The following is a 7,812-nucleotide window of genomic DNA, read 5'->3' as shown; positions in this document are numbered from 1 at the left end:
GAAGTTTCATGTCTGCGCGCACCACCGCCAGCACTAGGCGATGCCTGCCTCGCCGTTGCCCCCACCTCGCCACCGCCACAAGAGAGAAAGAAATAAAAATTTGACTGACCAAGATGTCGGTCACAACACCAGGAGCATGTTGGGGATAAGCTTATTGCTGATGTGCTATGCCAGGACACCTGTGAAATCCAATAAATTTATTGGGGCCAATAACCACTTATAGGAGAAGGTTTCTTGGGGTGATATGCTTGGAGGTGCTCTTATAGCGGCACACACTGGGCCGGAGTGCTGGCATACATATCGAGTATGTATATATACAAGTTGCCTCCTCGAGGAGCGGATGCGAATTGTGGTCTCGTCAGCGGCATCTGGAAGATGGTGGATCGTATGTTGGGTTTGTGGTTGGCGGCTGACAGGTATTGTTTCCTCCTTTGACATCATCGTCGAGTGGGGGTGCCAGATCTAGAGGTCGATGGCATGTCCGGGATGCTGTCGTCGCCAATTTTTTTTCAATTGCAATGGATTCACCTTTGGTAAACTACTTTGGAGGTTCGAAAGGCTACATATTAGGTGAAGAACTGATATTCCATGTTTTTCTTTAGTGCTGTTGAGGTGATATTGGAGGCAACTGACAGGCGGAGGCATCAAGCTCCGGGGATTCTTCGCTCTTAATTGTAATTTTCCTTCTTGATTGGTGGTCTTTTGTGCAAAAGTTAACGTTTTGCTATTTTTCCAGTTTTGTCAGGTCCTATATCTAGTCTTGTACATTGATCTTTATTAGGGATGTGTAAGTTTGACCAAAAATTATATTTGGATCACTCACTATTTTTTGAGCGGGTGAAGTGCAGCCTTAGCAAAAGAAAAAGGCTTAAGACCGACTGCGGACGAGTTCGCGTACCAAGCGGCGGTGAGCGTTCATGGGATTTCTATATGACCATGGCGCCTGTAAGATAGAGGGAAGATTGACGAAATATGATAAATGTATTATTAAGTCTCGAGGACGAGTATATATTGAGTACAAGACTTAAAGGGCAAGAAGCCTTTTTTAAAGATAAGGTAGAAGACGGATTGCAAATAATAAACTACCAAATACATGTAACCTAAATATGTCTATAACAGCGCCAATGACGACTATGCTTGCAACGACGAGTCCAGCCACATGCACGCGGCCAACCCGCGTAGCATCTCTGACCTCCACGTCAGCGGCGCTTCCTCGGTGCAGGCCGAACACCACAACACGGTCGGCGGGACGGTCATTCTCGATGGGTTGGGTTATGATGACACAATGAACTATTAGTCTTTCTCTCATCTCCACCAGTAGTGACACTACCCTGTCTTCCATCATTTTGTTGTTTTGTTGCATGTGCCACAGCTACCTTCCAAACCTTTTCTTAGTAGAAACTGAAAATAAAATAAAAAGAATATCAACTCAGTATTTCCAAGGTAAACTTGTTGTTCAACATATTACTATGTGATGATGCTGTTGTATTCCACTCCAAAGGCTGACAACGGCTATGCCACCACCTGCTAGCGGAATATGGCATGCATGTGTTAAAAAAAGAATGCACAATGCATGTAGTGCATGTTAGCACAGATGGGTCCATGTACACAATGAAAACACGGTAGACCAAGCTGGTCGCTCTCGCACCAGCAACTACCTCTCCAAGCCAACTCGTCAGACGGGAACAACACAGTCGACATCCATGGCCGGCGACGGAATAGGAATAAAAAAGAAGCTTTCTAACAAGGAATAGTGGAAGTTTTGCAGAAAAAAGTTTTTCTAAGTAATGAATTAGTGGCATTGGTATTACTCTTAAAGAAGAAAAAAATCTAAATAATAAAGTTTACCAAGGAAGAAAAATTAGTGGCATTGGTATTACACTTTAATAAAAAAGAAAAAACAAATAATGACACAATTTGCACATAGTTTACACAAAATTGTTTTTTATAATATATGTAAGAATAAGCCAATAGTAAGGTTTTTGCAAAACAAAAGTTTCCTTTTTTTTGCAAAACAAAAGTTTCCTAAGAAGGAAATAAAATGAAACAAAATCTAAATAATGAAGTTTTCTAGGAAAAAACTAAATTTGTAGCATTGGTATTACCCTCTGAGATAAAAGGAAGATAAAAAATTCTAAAACAAACAATTGCAAATTTGCACATGATTTACACTATTTTTAATCATATAATAGAGGGATTTCACAAAAAAAAATAGATCTTTTAAGAAGGAATGAATTAGTGGCATCGGTATTACCCCTAAAGAAGAAAGAAAATGATTTTTTTAATAATAACGTTTTCTAAGAAGCATAAAAACTAAAAACAAAGCCAAAACAATGAAATTTTCTAAGAAAGTAATAAATTAGTGACATTGGTATTACCTTTTAAGAAGAAAGAAAATAAAAAAAATGAAAAACAAACAAAATTTAGCACCCAATTGGCACAAAAAAGTGATTTTTAATTATATGCAAGAATGAGTATATAATATTGGAAATTTACAAAAAATATGTTTCCTAAGAAGGAATAAATTTGTGTCATTGGTATTACCATTATAGAAGAAAGAAAATGAAATAAAAACTAAAATAAAATAAAAATAATAACATTGTTTAAAGAAGAAGCAATCTTTGGCATTGATATTACCTTTTAAGAAGAAAGGAAATGAGAAGAAAAACTCGCACACAACTTTACATCGAAATTACACGTTGTGTAGTATGCACAAAATAATCATATAATAATATAATTTTGGCACATATTGTACAGTATTTATGTGTATACATTTGCATTCACCAACATCTTAAAAATACCCACGAAACAAAAATAAAGAAAAAACTAACTAATAAAGAAAAATAAATAACAAAAGTGAAAGTACATAAAAAAGAAAAGCAGGAAAAAAATAAAGGGTTAGAAGGAAGGTCTAGGTCGTCGGGTAAAGGGTCTTCAAACCATTAAAGAATTTACTTTAATGATTTAAAGATTTCTCATCACGCCTGCTGCATTGTAACCATTAACGAATTAGTTGCCGCGAAACAGAGGTTAATCAAAAATCAACGGCCCAAATACATGACATTCCACACAACAGAAAATAAAGGAGCACGAATCTTGAAGTAACAATCAATGGTCTGACTGACCCAAATTTATTATCTAGGTAGCTTAATAATAAATGGGCTATTGCTTCTTCTGGTACGTCATCAAAATTTGTAAAATATTACCCATCGATGCCACTTATAAGTGATAAAAAATGTTTCATACAACGGAATACTCCCCTGGGCTGGCGCCGTAGGAACCTTCTATAATTCGCCCTGCCCGCTGGTAGAGAAAAAACAACGCGCCGGGTGACATGTTTTCTAAATTTCGTATTTTATTTTTGCCTTTTCTTTTCTGTCTTTTTTTCTAGTTTAAATAGTTTGGGAACTAAAAAATGTTCTGAAAATACAAAATATGAATTTCAAAATTACATGTTTAATAATCATAAATGTTTGTGTACTCAGAAAATGCTTGCGTTAAAAAAATTATTTGCATATTCGAAAAATAGTCACAATTCTGAAAACAAATATTCGGGAAATCAAAAAAATGTTCATGATATTTTTGTTTATGTATTTAAAATGTTAATGAAATTGAACAAAATTCTCCAATTCAAAAGACGTTCATGAATTGAAAAACTGTTCGTGAATTACAAAATAGTTTATTGATTCATAAAATGTTCGCCAACTCAAAAAATGATCATGCATTTCAAAAATTATTCACTAAATAAAAAAATGTCCGTGAATTTAAAATTTTGTTTCACGAAAATTTTCCAAAAAAAGTTCGTTGATTCTACAAATATTCGCCTATTCAAGATTTTTCTAAAAACATGTTCACAATTAAAGACAATGTTTGCAAATATGATAAAATGTTCATGTTAGAAAAGTTCAAAAATCTATAAAAATGTTCACGAATTTAAAAATTGTTCATTATTTCAGATATGTTCACGAGTTTTAAAAAATATTAATAATTTTAAAAATTGTTCATGATTTCAGATATGGTCACGAGTTTAAAAAAATATTCATAATTGTTTGAAAATTGTTCACGATTTCAAAAAAATGAGAGTGATAGTGTATCTCGATGATGCAACTATATTTGGCCATGGCTGTTATAGATTATGAATTCTTTTACTCCCATTGCTCCGCATGAGCCCTTTTGCTAGATCAAAAAAATGTTCTTGCATTTCAAAAATTGTTCCACCAATTTCCAAAAAGATATCCTTCGATCCTAGAAATGTTCGCCGATTCAATTATTTTGAAAAAAGCTCATTTGCAAATTGTATAAAATGTTCATAAATTCAAAAAATGTTCTCGATTTGATTAAATGTTTGAAAATTTGTAAAAGTGTTCACGTATTTGAAAAATGTTCATGATTTGTGATATGTGCATGAGTTTAAAAAAATGTTCATGATTTCAAAAATTATTCATGATTTCACAAAATTGAGAGTGATAGTGTATCTCGGTGATGTAGCAAAATGTAGTTATGGCCATTGGAGATTATGCTTTTTTTATTCTATTGCAAACCACGGGCCCTTTTGCTAATAATAATAAAGGGGATATTGCTTCTGGGATATTGCTTCTGGCGGTACGTCATTGGAAATTACCTCCAAAGTTGAAAAATGTTACCCACTGGTGACACCTATAAGTATAAAAAATATTTCACACTGGGAAATCCCTGCCTGGGCCGGCCCAGTAGAAATCTTCTATACTACACTCTGCAAGCTGGGAGAAGAAACAACGCGCCTGTTTTGGTCGGCTCATATCTGGGCGGTCTGTTTTACAAATTTCAAATTTTGTTTTTTTGTCTTCCTTTTTTTCCCATTTAAATAATTTGGGGATTACAAAAGTTCGGAAAATTAAAAAAATGATAATTTTGAAATAAAATGTTTAATAGTTCGTAAATGTTTGTGGACAGAGAAAATGTCTATGATTTTTTTTCTAAAAATGTTCAAATATTGAAAAAATATTCACAATTTGGAAACAAATGGTCGGGAATAAAAACCCTCTTTTTATTTTTTTGAAAAGTTTGCCTATTCAAAATGTTAATGAAATGAAACCAAATTTCACCAGTTCAAAAAATGTTCATGAATTGAAAAATATCCTAAAACTTCATAAACTCATCATGACTTACAAAATAGTTTATTGATTCATAGAATGTTCATTGTCTCAAAAAATGTTCACGCATTTCAAAAAGTGTTCATTAAATCAAAAAAATGTTCGTGAATTTCAAAAATTGTTCCACCAAACAATTTCCACAAAAATGTTCGTCGATTCTAGAAGTGTTGCACTAGTCAAGAAAAACATTTAAAATAATGTCCACAATTAAAAACGTTGCAAATAGTATAAAATTTCCATGATCTTAGAAAATGTTCGGAAATATGTAAAAATGTTTATGAATTTTAAAAAATGTGCATGATTTCAGACATGTTCACGAGTTTTAAAAAATGTTCGTGATTTTCAGAAAATATTCATGATTTCACGAAAATGAGAGTGATAGTGTATCTCGGTGATGCAGCAAAATGTGATCATGTCCATTGGAGTTTATAAGTTTTTTCTCTCATTGCAACGCACGGGCCCTTTTGCTAGAACAAAATATGTTCAATAATTTCAAAAATTGTTCCACCAATTTTTTTAAAAAATATTCATTAATTCGAGAAATGTTCATGGATTCAAGAAAATTGTTTCAAAAATATTCACTATTTAAAAAAATGTTTGGAAATTGTATGAAAGGTCCATAAATTCAAAAAATGTTTTTGATTTTAGAAAATGTTCAAAAATTTGTAATTGTGTTCATGGATTTGAAAAATGTTCACGATTTCAGATATATGCACAAGTTTAAAAAAATGTTCATCATTTCAAAAAATTGTTCATCATTTCATGAAATTGAGAGTGATAGTGTATCTCAGTGATGCAGCAAAATGTGGTAATGACCATTGAAGATTAAGATTTTTTTTCTCACATTGCAACACACATGCCCTTGCTAGTAGCTAAAATGTCTTTATTATATTGTTCGAGACACGTATACCATGAAAAACGTATGCGCTACGAGAGAGAACACGTAGCTAGCACACGAAGACGACACACACCGGACGTCACAAGCGACGTCTCAGCTAGCTTAATTGGCACGATTAACCCATGCATGGACGTGCATGGATGAGCGGGAGGGGTCAATCGAACTGGACGAGGGAGCTGTACACCGTGTCGGGCTGCCAGTCGGCTGGGATGACCTGCTCGGCGACGAGCGACCTGCCGGACTCGTTGGTGACCCGCAGAGAAAAGGGCCCCTGCAGCGGGCGGTGCGTGTCCAGGCGCCAGATGGATCCCCACGACTCCCTCATCGGCGTCCAGACCCCCGTCGGCTCACCATTGTCCGGCCGCGACTCCATGAGGTCCACCTGCGCCACGTCGCCGTCGCCGTTCTCGTACTCCACCAGGATGGCCAGGTAGTTCGGGTTCGACCCCTGCTCCACGTGGAACGTCACCGACAGCCCCGGGTACTGGCACGGGCGCACGGCACCCTCTTAAACTGCATGTCGATGATGCCGGCGTGGCGGAGCTCGTCGTTTCGGCCGTCCTTGGCCATGGCGCCGAAGGCGGTGCCGCTGAGGTCGAAGTGGTAGCGGGCCACCGGGTAGTAGTTCATGTCGGTGATGATCACCGTCTCAGGGATGCCGGAGCACGCTGCGTGAGCCACGCACCTTATCTGCACGCAACGCAGCGCAACAATCCAAGATCCATCAGCTTGGAAAAACAAACGAAACGACAAGCACTCTACCGTCAGTGTCAAGCAACTGCAATGTCGGCCACAGTAGCTGACCTGGTAGCACGAGCCGCATCCCTTGCCGTCCTTGAAGAGCGGCTCGTTACCGCACGACGTCATGGCGTTGAACGGCGGCAGGTTCACGTTCTTGAACCCGCACGCGCCACCATTGTCGTCCGGCCCGGCGCCGCCGGGAGCGCCGTACCAGGTGGCCCTGGCGTCGAGCCAGCCCCCGCCGTCGACGTTGGTGCCGCTGCCGCCGCTGCCGGGGCTGGGGGTGGGGGTAGCGGGGGCGGGTGTAGGTGTAGGGGAGTGTCCGGGGCAGAATATGGCAGGCAGAAACCAAAAGCAGGCGCAGCAGCCATCGGCGGCGAGCAGGAAGAAGAGAGCGACCGCAACGGCGTAGGCGGAGGCCGCTGCCATCGCTTGCTTTTGCTGGTTAATGGCTTGATGCAGTTGGTGGGGCGCGTGTGAATTTATAGGCCGGCAACTCAAGTGCTAAGCTTCTTCTTCGTCTACCAGATCAAATCAAAAGGAGGAAAAGGGCGAGGGAATGAATGAACGGAGATGGCGGATGGAGAAAGGAGGAGCCAGGCGTGATGGCAGGGCCGGTTCACATGTGGACGGCGGGACTCGCCCAACTGGCTGCTATACACCATTACCCGTGATCACGGGATGCAATTCTCTCTGCTTTTAAAAATCATCAACCATACATACATGCTGCATTACAGGTGCTTCCTCCATGTATTTATGCCTGCAGCCAGCATATCACCATGCCGATTGCAGACCATAGAGGCATCTTTTTCTTGGCGTTTTGTACGGAAGTCGTAGCAATTACAGCCACATGACCCGTCTTGCAATCAGTGACGAGCTTGTGTATTCATGTACCGCGAAAATACCAAACTAGTGCTATGAAAATGCCCAGCTGAAAGTTACGTGCGCGTCGCCAGAGGATCAGGGCATGATACGAAAATAGGATAGTGGTTACGTACAAGATACCGGTGAAATGGTATGAAAACACGAGTATCCAGTGAC

General features: G+C 39.0%; 1 pseudogene; it reads right to left on the bottom strand.

Annotated features, from left to right (window-relative positions):
• Window positions 1-5,950: 5,950 nt before the first annotated feature.
• LOC119317054 lies at window positions 5,951-7,391 on the bottom strand (annotated as a pseudogene).
• Between the last annotated feature and the right edge of the window lie 421 nt (window positions 7,392-7,812).

This window comes from Triticum dicoccoides, chromosome 6A (assembly GCF_002162155.2).
Source record: "Triticum dicoccoides isolate Atlit2015 ecotype Zavitan chromosome 6A, WEW_v2.0, whole genome shotgun sequence".
NCBI classification, from domain to species: Eukaryota; Viridiplantae; Streptophyta; class Magnoliopsida; order Poales; family Poaceae; genus Triticum; species Triticum dicoccoides.
Note: the sequence above shows the minus strand (reverse complement) of the source record. Positions and strands in the feature narration are given on the sequence as shown.